This window comes from Solea solea, chromosome 15 (genome assembly GCF_958295425.1).
Source record: "Solea solea chromosome 15, fSolSol10.1, whole genome shotgun sequence".
NCBI classification, from domain to species: Eukaryota; Metazoa; Chordata; class Actinopteri; order Pleuronectiformes; family Soleidae; genus Solea; species Solea solea.
The window spans coordinates 24,619,063-24,633,366 of NC_081148.1; the positions used below are offsets into that span (position 1 = coordinate 24,619,063).

At 41.5% G+C, this 14,304-nt stretch overlaps 1 long non-coding RNA gene across 1 annotated transcript in view; it reads left to right on the forward strand.

Annotated features, from left to right (window-relative positions):
- Window positions 1-13,956: 13,956 nt before the first annotated feature.
- Window positions 13,957-14,304, forward strand: part of LOC131474464 (uncharacterized) — a 221,124-nt gene continuing 220,776 nt past the window's right edge. Inside the window, exon 1 of the long non-coding RNA XR_009242292.1 lies at window positions 13,957-14,072. This is a non-coding gene — a long non-coding RNA (uncharacterized LOC131474464). The remainder of the gene's footprint in view (window positions 14,073-14,304) is intronic.

Consider the following 14,304-nt stretch of genomic DNA (forward strand, 5'->3'; position numbering starts at 1 on the left):
TTCACCAGTGTTAACGTTCCCTGGGTGATGTTACTTCCAGGGCCGGAGCTATACTGGTGCTGCTTAGGGCTAGTGGACCTAGTATGAAGATAATTCTGTAATGTCAATAGAAAAAAGGCCTCATGTCTTTATTCTTTGTGTTGTTTGAATGCATTGATGAAACTAATTAACATGCCAGAGTTGTCCTATCAAAGGCCTGAAGTTGGAGGTTTTTTGGCTACGACTCTTGTCTTTGTTCAGGGTTCAGGTCAGGGACCTTGGGCTCAAAAAGGTTGTGTTTAATAAAGAGTGCGATCTACACTGCACACAGATCTGCTGTCGCTCTGTAAATATTACACGTGTGGAGGAATGATCGTGGAATGCTGAATCAATTTGGGCGTCTTCAAAAGATCCACTTGAAGCTGGCGGCGGGTGAGACGGAGCGGAGATGCTAATCGTGGAAAGGTCTGGGTGAAACGTCTTCCCTGTGATTCCGCACGCGTGCGTCTGAAGCCGGCGTCTTAATTATCACCATAGGACATACATTACCAGACCAAACAGACGACAATGGGCTCGCAGTCGCAGTTATCGCTGAGCATTAATTGATCTTATCGTCGGCCGCGTTATCGAGTTCAAATTAGGTGCTTTAATGAGCTGCAGTGGCCATTCAGGCCCTTCTAAATAAATCCTGAGAGGCAAAGAGCCGTTACAGGGCTCTTACTGCACATGAAATGAAGAGGAGGGCTGATGTGGGACATTTTACTGCTTCACAATCATATTGGACATCATTCTTCTCTGATGTTGTCTTTCTCTGTGTTTCTTTGTATGGGCGTGGCTTCGTGGGTTGGGTCCGTGCCCGGTAAATTCAGGATTTAGTCATTATTAAACTTAGCTGAATCTGCCGTAACTCCGAGACTGTTTGTGTTATTGAGAATATTGGACAGGCGATCAGTGCAGGGTCAGCTGGGCTTGGCACAGAACCAGGTAGAAGATGGATGAATGGATGAACTTTAATTGCGCCCATATATTCATCATTACGGTAGAACCTCAGGACTTCCTGCAGAACGAGTGTCCAATCGCAGGTGAGATTCACCGTGTTGAGTGGTGGTTGAATAACTGCCAGACGTGGAACAGTGAAAGTTATCTTGGGGTAAAAGGGGCAGAAGAACTCACTCATGGAACATTTTTGACAATTCTACGGCCATAAAATCACAATGAATCCAGGATTATCTGGATTATGTTTTCCGTCGCTCTGGGTTACGGTTACGTACATTATCCAGGTCATTGGTCTGATTGTTTGTCAGTCTATCCAATAGTGTACAGAGGCATTTTAAGCTACGCCCATTGGCCACACCTCTTGGAAGTAGATGATGACACCAAGTTTTTAAACTATTATTAAAGGAATTAGAGATTACTAGCTTTTCCTGTGCAATCTGTTTTACTTGTTTCGTTCAAATTGTTTCAAGTTATGTAAACATGAAACACTGTAGTACATGCATGTCCAAAGTCCGGCCCGTGGGCCAATCACGGCCCTCTGTGAGAGTTTGTACGGCCCGCACCTTTGGTTTTATAAAAAAACCTCAGAAACCAGATTCCCGGGTTCGAAAGACGGCTTTATGCACTAATCTCATATTATGATGTCTGACTCCAGATGTGAAAGAAAGGCAATCATTTTTTTTCCCATTTTTCCGCTCCTGCGTGACTTAGATTTGGTAACGTTTCCATTTAAAAATGTAATAATTGTGACAATGGAAATTAAAAAAGTGACAATTGGCCCCCAGAAACCTTCACATTGAGGTTTGGACACCGCTGCTGTAGTACATATGCCAGGCCTGTATGTGGCGCTGTGATGCTGCCACGGAAACGCAACCAAAGACATGAAGTATGTGCATAAAGTTATGTTACACACTGTTTTTAAGAGCAAGAGAGGAGGGGCTATGACATCGTCGTATTCCAAAAGATTGCGACAAAAGTGGTTGATGTAAGACTTTCAACACTGGGTTAAATTTTCCAAAAATATTGAGGGCTCCCAAATAAGCTGGATTTCTGGAGACCTAACAGAGGCCTCAAACTCGCGGCTCATAGGCCACATGTGGCCCTCCAATGGATTTCCTGCGGTCCACCACTTAAAATCAAGTTCTAACTAGTAATCTTTGTCTGTTTTTGTGATTCATGGATTCATTTAGCCTAAAAAATATGTTGTATTTGTGATTCCGTAACCAAAACAAAGACTTTTACTTCTGTGAAATACATCATTAATGCTGTTTCATAATGGAATATGGTGAACAACTATTAAACACTTTGGGATCATGTGACTTTGAGACCTTTAATTAGTCTAGGACCTTTTTAAATTCACATCATGTTATTTATGTTCTTGTAAGTAAAGGTTGCTGTTTTCACACAATAATTAACATGAAGTACAGTCGTAAAAAATGAATATATATTAATTGTAAAGCTTCTTTAATTAGATTTCCAATTATCTTTAAGGCTGAAATAATTAAAGTTGAGGTGAGTTAAGTGTCAGACGAGCGAGAAAACAAGTATCACACACACACACACACACATTTGTGGAAATGACGTTCTATATTAGTTTGTTCTCCTCTTCCAGCGAAGTCTTCAGAGACGACGTTGGGGAGCGTCGACAGACAGAAGTTAATAAAAGTCTAATCACAATCACTTCCAAAGCTTTGGCTTCTTTTCTTTTTCGCTCTCTGAACGAGATCAAAGCGCGAGTGGAAACCATTTAAGGATCGCTGAGATCTGAGGACACAAAACACAACAAGAACAATAAGAGGCGGAGAGAATGATGGCGACGCAACAAACAAACACACAACAATAACAATAATAATCATAATGATAATAAAAAACTGATACAGCAGCAAAGAGGAGGGGATTGAAGCGTCCACCAGGGACACTCCTCCTCCTCCTCCTCCTCCTCCTCTTCTTCGTTTTTGTTTCTCTTCTTTCATCTCGTGTATTTCTGTTTGTTTTGTTTCAGAGTTTTTTCGTGTGTTGTCCAAAGGGCCGCGATGGTTGGCGGGGGGTGGGGTAAATGTGTGTGTTTGTGTGTGTGTGTCCTTGTTGTTGTGTAATTATTATTATTCCCCCACACATTTCCATAGAGGAAATAGGCTGAGCTATAATTGGCTTGACAATTGTTGTTTCTCTGCCAGTTTTTCGTTTTAACTTCTCAAAAAATAAAGAATAAAAGAGTAAAACACAGGTTTTTTTTTGCTCCTGTATTATATATTTGACCGTGTGGCAAAACTCTCACTGGTACTTGCTCTCGCTCGCTCTCTGAAAGGTTCCTTCCAAGCGAATCGGCAAATCTTCTTTCTCCCTTTTCCTTTCTTTCTTTTCCTGGCACTCAAGTCTTTTCTTGTACTTTTGAACCGGCACTATTATGGTTTCTAGTTGCGGATCAAAGGTAGAATTACATCTCTTTTTCATATGTAGGAGCTGCTATTCAGACACCTTTGGCTGCTGCTGCGGCGGCCGCCCCGGTGCTGCTGCTGCGGCTGCTGCTGCTGCTGCTGCGGCCCTTTCAGAGGAGGTTGACCGTACCGCGAGGGGAGGGGAGGGGGGGCAGGGTCGACTGCGAGAGACAGAAATAGAGAAAGATGGAGAGGGAAAAGTCGGCGGAGAAATCAATGTCAAGCTCGGTCTTCTATTTCACCTTGCACTTGGAGGAAGAGGGAGGAGGAGGAGGAGGAGGATGAGCAGTGGTGGCACTGGAGGACACCTCAGGTCAATAAAGAATCAATAGGAGTGGGTGAAACTACACGCTGAGGATAAAAGGCGGTGGAGTAGGCCTTGGCTGCTGCACATTGTTCCAGCAGGTTCTCTGGCACCGGCAGAGAAGGAAACATGTCCAGAGGTCGAGCCGCAACACTTCACGGCCAAAACCTCGCGCCGCTTAATTGCACTAAGCTGTTTTGTAGCACGGCGGCGCGGCTGCCCGTCCTCCTATTAATCACAAATGCTAATTACGTTAGCGCACGTTTCTGCACCGGTTTGGATTCCTCGCGAACTCTGACCTTCCCCCGGTCGTTCAGAAATCACGCAGAGAGTCCCATCATTATTATTATTATTATTATTGTTCTGATTAAAAACCGTGTCCTGCGTTTGAAACTCGTCGTGATAGTTGTTTGTTGTGCTGCGATAACTCAACTCCCTTTTCTCTTCTGACGGGAAAGAAAAAGAAGAAGAAGAAGAAAACATGTCAAACTTACTCTTCATTAAAAACCCAACCAACGTGTTGTGACATCACTGACATGAAGAAAAAAATAACGAGTTGATGAAAGAGAATTTGATTTTATTTCCCAGCGTCTGAAGTCAGACGTCCGCCGCTTTTCTTTTCTTTCTCCCGGCGACGAACGAAGCCGCCAATTACGCAAATAAAGATATCAATTAAGTGGCGTAATTGAGATTGTGTTAGATATATGAAAATGAATTTCCCAAAGGTGTCCGGGGTAATGAGTTCCACAGAGGTATTAAGGGTACGCCGGTGTCGTCGTCCACACGGAGATAAAAAAAAAAGAAAGCAGGTGATATGTTCTTGTTTACGCGCCTGTCTGTCTGTCTGTCTGTCTGTCTGTCACAGAGTCACATTAGAAAGTTTTTATTTTTCTCTTCCTTTGCTTCGTGACATTATAATCACTGTGGGAGTCGTTAAAATCTCTCCTAATTAGCAGGAAAAAAAAAAAAAAGGTAACGCAGTGAAAACAGATCCTCTCCGACCCGGTGTAAGACGGCGGAGCGGGTCGAGCCTCAATCCCCGCAGCGCACCTGTGTTTTCACGACCTCCGCGACCCTCGCGCGGTCAGAGTTCGCCCGAGCAGGAGTAGGCGTCGACGCTTTCCCTGCCTGCGGCAAGATGGCCGCCAGAGCCCTGCGAGGGCACCGTTCTATATCAATTATAGACTCGAGCTTTAGTCTTAGTTAATGACGTCCTCACACGGATTCCACTTCAGAGCAATTAAAGCGCTCGTTTGTGCCCCCATATGTTACAGTGTCAGAGCCCCCACACCCACACACGCAGGGAAAAACATACAGATTCTCTTCTTTTTCCAATAACCCATTATTGTGTCTTTAAGCTTAAGTTTTGCCTTGTTTCGTAGTCCGGGGTCGAGACCTGAAGCAGCTGAGGAGCAACGTTTTCCTGAGTCGCTGCGTGCCAGGAATCCTGTGTTGTTGTTCCACGGACTCACAGTCATTAGACCTGGACCCGGAGTGAAGACGGTGAGTTTAAACAACCCTCGTTACCATTTATGCTGCGGGAGAAACGGATAATGAGGACGAGGTTTCGGAGGAACCGAAAATACACACAACGGCTACAGGAAGACAACAAACACAGAGGGACGCACAGCTCTCCATCCGTCGCTCTGTTCTGCATAGTGAATGAAAGGAGACCAGTTGGAGATCTATTTTTAAGTACAAAACACACACACACACACACACACACACGCTTCCTCTTCTCTTTTTCTTTGAGTCGAGCGCTGCTGACAATCGCTGTCAGTGCTGCAGAACCACAAGGTCAAGGTAAGTGTGTGTGTGTGTGTGTGTGTGTGTGGAAAGAAAACACACTAAATAAAAAGCACTAAGAGTTACAGTGATATGTTGCCAAGTTCGCTGCTGCTGCTGCTGCTGCTGCTGATGATGATGATGCTGCTGCTGCTTCCTCACCTGAAGTGTGGGCGCAAAACGTCAATATAACAATGATGTGTACGATTCAGTGATGACGTTTAAAATAGAAAATCCATTTAAAATGATGCTTTGATTTGATCTTTTCTGGTAGAGAAAGGAAACGAAAGCAAACGTTAAAACAAAATTAGTCCAGGTCCTTGGTTCTCAAACTGTGGTACGCGGGCTTCCTCTAGGTACTAGAAAAGTTGTTTCCTGAAATGTTTAATCACAAAGAAAAAGATGGTATCCGGAAAGTTCTGTTTCAGTGTGGATGAGGCCTAACACTCACATTCACAGCTACAGTCAGTTACAGCCAATAAACAAAACACCAATCTGCAGATTTTTGGAAAAAAAAAATAAATATATACAGTATATATATATATATGCCTTATTTTTTACACGTTTGCCTGTGTGACGTAATTTAAAAGCACATTATGTCATTTCTGCCACTCAAACTCAAATCTTTCTGTCTCTCTCTTCTGATAATGTGTCATAAAAAGATGAATAAAAATAATAATATTAGCAGGAAGTATTGCTCACCAGCAGGGAGTGCTGTTTTTTCTTTGTGTTCATTTCTGGTGAGCCAATAAGAACGCCTGTAAACAGGAAGTAACTTTGGACATCAGACGTGTTCAGACTGAATCTACATCCATCCTTTTGTTCTTGTTGTTGGAGAAACCACTGGTGAGTATTTCTGTTAGCAAACGTGTTTTAAAGACATTATTGATGTTTATTTGCTGCATAGTCACATGATGACAATACACAGTTAATGTAAGTTTGCTCAGTGCCAATACTGGATAATACCAACTGTATCAACGTCATGTGCTGGTGAAGAAAACTCAACACTCGCATTAACTCCTCAAGAAAATGTAATTAAAGTGTGTCGCAGACTCGTTTTTCCATAAACTTCCATTCAAATTTACTTTTTGCAACCAATGCAAATGCACTCCCCCCTGGTGGCCATTCAAGATTTTGTTACTTCCAGGTTGGCTTCAGCGGGGAGAACCAAAAGACTAATGTCTAGGTCTGTGGCAAACATGTGGCTCTGGAGCCGGCTCTGACCCACAAACCAGTTTTACTCGTCCCCTCCGACGTCCTCACAGGTCTCCTTAAGTTGACTCGCATGTGAACGATCAACATCATGATATCAGCGGTTGTGACGACAACATCTGGGCTCAGGAATTACGTGTTTTGGACATAGTTTTGAAAACAGTCACAGAAAAGAAAAGAAAAGTCGCGTTTTGGCAGCATTTTGACTTTTAAAATGTAAATGCTACGCATGTTGAGTGTAAAGATGGCATAAATGAATTATTTCTTTAAAAACCTTTATGAACCCCAGCCCTGGTCCAGTGAAAAGTGAAAAAAAAACTATAATCATGATCATTTTCAATGCACTGTTGGACAGGGAAACACATTTATGTGAATTATACTCGGTCAAAGTTGGCACTGGAACCCCTCACAGCTGCCCAGTGGCCTAAAGTAAACACCTGTAATTGTAGAGCCGCGCGCCGCTCCCGCGCGCCGCTCCCGCGAGACGCAGCGTTCGACAGAGTAAAGAGCCGAGGTGACTTCTCTTGGATAAAATGCTCAGTGCTAACTGCGTCGGTGACAGCCAAGACGTCCTCTGGTATTGATTTTAATGGTGTGAAAGTGAGAGATGGACAAGCTGCCACCCACAAAAAAAAGAAGAAAAAAAAAAAATGATGAAAAAGATCAATTTGATCATATTAGCCACTGTGGAGTCTGTTACCAGTGAGTGTGGATGATTGGCCTGTGAAGTGTCCTCTGGTTATGAAGTGGTCTCTGGGCAGCTGAGAGTTTTTGGCACGGCGACGCGGCACCGCACAGCTCGGCACAGCTTGCCATAGTTGACCGGCAGCCCAGGCAGATGGCCAGTTACCAAACAGCCCGATTAGCATTTGGTCTGGATTAAATGAAATACCCAGTGGAGAGCTATCTGTGGAATGGCCCTGGAATGGCTGATGGTGGGATGAAGCTGGTGTTGGGAATAGTGCTGGACATGGAGCTCAAAGGGCAATTTGTGCTGCTTTGGAAGTGATTCATGTTTTTTTTTGTGTCTTTATTTCGTTTGAAAAGTGATCCACAGTCAAACTGGAATTCTGAGGATTGACGAATGCAGGGACATGACTCGTGTGTGGGATACTGTAGTATGTTTAAGTAATTTAGCTGAAGCTTTTTTACAGAGAAATGTGTGTATAGTCATTTTCATACAAGCAATCTCCTTCAAAGATAGGGGGAGAGTAGAGTCGCTTCTCCTTTGCATGGAAAGGATCCAGTTGAGGTGGTTCTGGCACCTGGTTAGGATTCCACCGGGCTGCCAAGTCCAACTGTGAGGAGACCTGGTGGTAGACCAAGGACTAGGTGGAGAGATTATGTCTCCTCACTGGCCTGGGAGAACCTGAGGATCCTCCAGTCAGAGTTGGGCGATATGGCCTGGGAAAGGGAAGTCTTTGGGTTATATCAATACAAGGGATTGGAATTGTGAATTGTACATCATGAATATTCAAAGCTTAGCTGGCGTTTAAGTCTGTTTCCTCTGATCCTCTCGTGGCATTTTCCACACTAGTCTGTTAAATTGAACTTGTGCTGTTTAAGAGTTTGGATTTATGGACGAAAAATCTATTCCAGAAATTACACATGTTTTTCACGACACTTTCTTTCGTGTCGTGAAATCCTGAAGTGAGTCATCTGAAAATATGAATACGAGGAACATCTGTCGGTCTGTCTGTCTGTCTGTCTGTCTGTCTGTCTGTCTGTCTCTGAGACAAACGTTGTTTGGATAAGACATAACAAGAGAAGAGAGCAGCTTCTGAACTGATTGTCTCAATCCACCACATTTATTAACGTCCATCATTCTTAATCTGAGATATGAACATCTGCATCTGCTGCTTTCTGGAGACCATTTAAAGCCACTCCTTCACTGTTATATATACATATATATATATATATATATATATATATACATTTCAAACACTGTATTATGTATTATCAACTTTACATGCTAGAATTGGACTGAAAGTTTTGTTGAAATTAAACATGATGATGAGAATACAGGGGGGGGCGAGCGAGCCAAGAGAGGAACATGAGGAGAGAGTCAGTGACCCGTCATGATTTCGCTATTCCTCTGCCTCACGGACATGCACACGCACACACACACACACACACATACACAGTCATAGGGCCATTGTGCACGATAATCTGAAGTGATTGCATGTCCACTTACATAAATTATGGACTGTGGCGGATGCATTATTTACTCAGTAGAATTAAAAAGGCATGCCAGGTTGCTGGATGCCATCACACACACACACACACACACACACACACACACACAGGCAGGGATACAGTATGGACATGAAAATGCCCTCAAAGAGTTGTCCTCACTTTTTGTTTTTGTGGTTGTTTTTGTTTTATTGTCGTTATTTTCCAAATGTTCTCATTTTCTCTCCTTCCTCTTCCTCATTTCAAGTTCCACCATCAGTTATTGCTCTCAGAGAGGAAGAGAAGGACCGTCTATGGACCAAACGATAACAACTGACTCTCTGCTCTCAGACAGATGTTCCTCACATTTAAACAGTAGAGGGATGTTTTTATCTTCTCGTTCCAAAAATGTTTCCAAAACCATATAAATCCATATTTATTTTCAAGATAACAAACCGTATCATTTTAAAGACATAAACTTTACCCGTCTCTGTTGTGGTGAAATGACCGTGGAGGCTTTACAGTAGTTTGTTTTGAATTGTTTTTAAGGACACGCTGTGTATGAAAGCTAGAAATTATCCTACGTATTTTTATTCAAATAGTTTTTACATCCAGTCTAGAACTGGTCTGGAACTTCACATCCAAGAAAAGCAGCTTCTCTAAAACAAGTAGACGGAGAGAAGGAACATGGAGGAAAACAGCAGACATGAGAGAAGTCTGCTTCTCCCTCAGTCTTGGCTACAGCGCGGTCGACTTAACACCTAAATATAGGCCGTGCAGACGATTCATGTACGTGTTATTGCAACGCTAATGCCCACAATCGCGGATTTCGGAGGGGCTAGCCGGGCCTTATATTGCTGCTGCTGCTGCTGCTGTTCCCGCCGCCGCGGCTCCTGAATATGCATAGTGACGAGCGGAGAGAAGAGAGCGCCAGGCGAGACACAGAGGATTTGATGTTCAATAAAAGAGAAAGCCTTTGACATGGAATACGAGCGGGGCCCAGCCTCAATATAAAGGAACCAGGAGGGGAATTAGATGGATGGAGAATTCCTTCAGAACTACAGACGGAGGAGAGACAGAGAAGAGGGAGTTGTGAGGGAAGGAAACGGGGGATATTTGAGTATTTCTGAGTGTGTGTGTGTGTGTGTGTGTGTGTGAAATACAGGAGTAAGTGACAGAAAAGCAAGCAGAGACCTACACACACACACACTCTTCTGTCTGAGAGTGGAAACATTCCTCTGTGCAGCCTCTTTGACAGAATATGGATAATACAAAACTATAACACATCATAAGCAAGTCATTGAAAAGTCTCACTGCTGCTGCTGCTGCTGCTGCTTTTCTCCAAAACTCTTTAAAAGCTCCGCCGCTGCTCTCACTCTCACTCTCACTCTGACTCACAACAACTTTTCTCTGCAAGCTTTAAAGAATTACCTTTAAAAAACGTGGAGTCGCGTCACAGCCTGTGTAAACGAGCGCAGGCCTAAAGGTCGACCGCGTTACAGACGCCACGGGGAGCCGTGTTCTGCGGCGTTTGTTTAAGCTAAGTGATAAATGGTAATCCTGAGTATAGATGGATGCTAACCAAATAGATAGTTTTCTCTTGAAGCCAAACAGGAAGTTGAATAGCCAACAGGCGGCGACTCCTTGGTCGCTAATAGAACTCTATTTGTATGAAGGTCTATGGGAAAATCTGCTTCTACATCCCACTTGATTTATTACAATCAATAAACATTTTCCTGATGAGTTAATGGTTCCAATCGATAGTTTTAGCTACTGTGTTCCCATTTAGAGGGAAAATTCTACAATTCTATGTAAATCTCTTCCGTAAGACTCCATTGTAACTTAAAGTAGCAGCATTGAAAACTCAATATACTCACTAGAACCAGAAAGTAGGGTGTGCCTTTATAATCCTTAATCCTTGAATCTTAAACTGTGTCAGCACATTATGTCCTTGAATTTGAGGGAATTGGTATTTGACCACACTTTAGTTGACATCAAATTCAAGGACTTTCCAAATTTCCACATGGAAAGTCCTTGAATTTAATGTCAACCAAAGTGTGGTCGTAGAAGAAGAGGTTGCATGTTTGAAAACAGGGATTACTGAACATATGAGAATGAGAGCGTTGCTGAATAATGCACAGAGGGCAGCATATATAAGTCATATATACCATTAAGCGACATTCATGCTCGGGGTTAACATGCTCACCGTGTAATGTACAGGCTCGGGTGAAGTCACAGAGACGTCTCCGCTGGCTGCTCTGTTGGGGACGACTCGCGTGTGCTTGGGTCGGGGCAGCTTCCATATTAAGTATGTTTTTGCACCGCAATTAAGGTTCTGGCCTGATCCCTTCTGACACGGTAATTGTTATTTCAAACACAGATTAATAAAACATGGACATCTAGTTAAGAATTAAAATGGGTCTCTGGCACCGCTGCTAACCTCCACAGTCCGGTCTCACACACACACACATGCATGTACACACAGCACATAATCTGAGTGTGTGTGCACTTACACTCACACACACAGTACTGACGCACATGCTTTTCAGGCATAAACATTTAAATTCATAAACTATTATAAAGCAGTGTACCTATGTACACAAAATGAAAAGTCTGTATTTATCAGAATATTCACAATAATTTACATTCTTATGAATGATATTTGTGGTTTAAAAATGTTCAGGATGTTCACAAACAACAACAAATACAAGAAAAAGTGTGTATATGTGGAATATAAACATGGAACCAGATCATAGTCTTCATCATTTGTATATTGACAGGGTTTATAAAACAAACCCCCACACATATAACTCAAATTAATCTCTCAGCTCAGTAAAAAAGAAAATGCTCAGATAATGTACATTGTGATTTACTGTATAATAATTATAATAATAATAATAATAAAACTGACTGATATGAAAACAATGACTCTGGAAAGTCATTTTTTTCCACCACAGTAAATTTCTAAGCTCAGAGGTTTTGATTTATTCTGAAATGGGTCCCATATTTTATCCATCAATTCAATCACTTGCTTTGATGAAGTTCTTCGTTTGAAAAAGGCTTTATCTTTTATTTTTTTTTGTCTTTAAATTACTTTAAAAAAACAGTGAGGTCACTGGGTTCTGGTTAAAAAGTCGTTAAAATACCATGGACCTGAACATATCGCAGCATAGCCATTGTTAGAAATACAGGTTCATATTTTTGTGAACAGTGAAATAACATGTTTACAGTTAAAAACTAAATATTGTGACTGATTTATTCTGAAGTGAAGTGAAGAAGTTGCAGAGTTTACATGGTGGCAGTCCTAACTCAACCATCCTGGAATCCTAACTCAACCATCCTGGAATCCTGAAACAACCATCCTGGAATCCTAAAACAACATCCTGGAATCCTGAAACAACCATCCTGGAATCATAAAACAACCATCCTGGAATCCTGAAACAACCATCCTGTCATCCTAACTCAACCATCCTGGAATCCTAACTCAACCATCCTGGAATCCTAACTCAACCATAATGGAATCCTGAAACAACCATCCTGGAATCCTAAATCAACCATCCTGGAATCCTGAAACAACCATCCTGGAATCCTAAAACAACCATCCTGGAATCCTAAATCAACCATCCTGGAATCCTGAAACAACCATCCTGGAATCCTAAAACACCATCCTGGAATTCCAACTCAGATTATTTGGCGTTCCATGACCTCAGAATGTCTGAGTTTTCGATACAAATGGAATGCAGTATCTGTTTTAATTTAATCTAATTTAATCCCGTATTATCCTCTGAACTCCTCGTTACCTATTGTCCAACTTGTGCCTTTACTATAGATCTGTTTTTTATACTTTAGTCAAATGTTTAGTTTAAGTTTATATGTAAACATATATTTTTTTATTTATTATTATTATTATTATTATTATTATTATTGTTATTTTTAGTCTTTACATCTTTATTTTTACTTATAAAAATTATATTTTTCTGATATTGTGTGATACTTTATATAAATATTTTTTTGTGATTTGTGCAAAAAGAATTAATCTGTCTTAACTGAACATGTGACAATAAATAGCTTGACTCTTGACTCTTGAATCTTGAATCTCCGTCCTTTGGAGAACGGCGTCCTGATACAAAATTCATGCAGAATAAAGCGTGTGGTGGACACTTCACTTTGTGCCCCCTCGCCAAAATAAAACACACACATTTACACTCACACACACATGCGCCGTGTCTCCTGTGGTGGACACAGAGCACTTTAAACATCACTGTGGATCAGCTTGATATGTGAAATGTACCTTTAAAGTACTGCAGTACTCTAAAGTCACATGCACACACACATACACACACAGTATTTGTGTGTTTTTAACACTTAAGCCCTGAGCTCTTTTTTTAGGTCTCTGCTCGAAAATGTCATACTTATAATAAATGAGTTTATCACTGAATTATCTGTTTAAATACTTTTGATGTCATAGTAAAGGGAAAAATTGTGGGATTTGTTAAGATGTGTAAATATCAATGTAAGTGGCACACAAAAAAGTGAAACTAATGAGAAAATTATATAAATATATATAATATATATAAGAATATCTCTGTGGAATGATAGAGAATCAGCTTTAAACTCACTCAAATCAAAGTACAACCTGTGAACATCATCTCTGATCAAGTGAAGCAGAACAAAATTAGAGAGGTTTTAGTGCAGAAATTCAAGCAAAGACTCATTTGTGCCATTTGTATTCAAACCATGTATTAAACTACTTTCTTCACGTTTATATAACTATTCATGTTTAATAAAACAATTGATGGCCTTGTTTCTAACTTCCTGCAGACTTTAATATTTATAATAATAATAATAATGTTTTCCATTCCAAAAACAAACACTAGATGGCTTTGTGGAGACTTGTCTCTGTTTGCTGGCCTGTATCTCAGCGAGGGAACGGTCTACATGAATGAACGACATCTCATTGGCTTCCTTACAACCAATAGAAGGACGCTGTCGTCTCCGAATTTTGATTGACAGCGTTGTTAGCCAATGAGAACCAAGAAAGCGCGCGGCTGTGACGCGACTGGCTGCTGGTGATGACGTCACCTAGAAACGTCTGGAAGCTTTTGAACGTAACACAGGATGTCAGTGTAACCGCAGCGCGGTTTGTTTGCGGTGAAAGATTCTTTTTTCCCGGAGAAACATCAAAGGTAAGAGCTGTTTTACTCTTGTTGTTCGGTCAATGACTTTGTGTTGTGTGTATTCTTTGGCTTTTATCTCCGTAATGCTTCGTCGTGCACCGCGTTGGCGCACACTGTTGGAAAGAGCAGAGTCTCAGCTTTCATTTGAGCCGTAGTGTGTGTGTTTTGGATGATTGGTTATTGAGCTGTGTCTGTCACATTTAAAATAGGTTTAAAATAGCGTTTTAAAGACTTCTAGGCC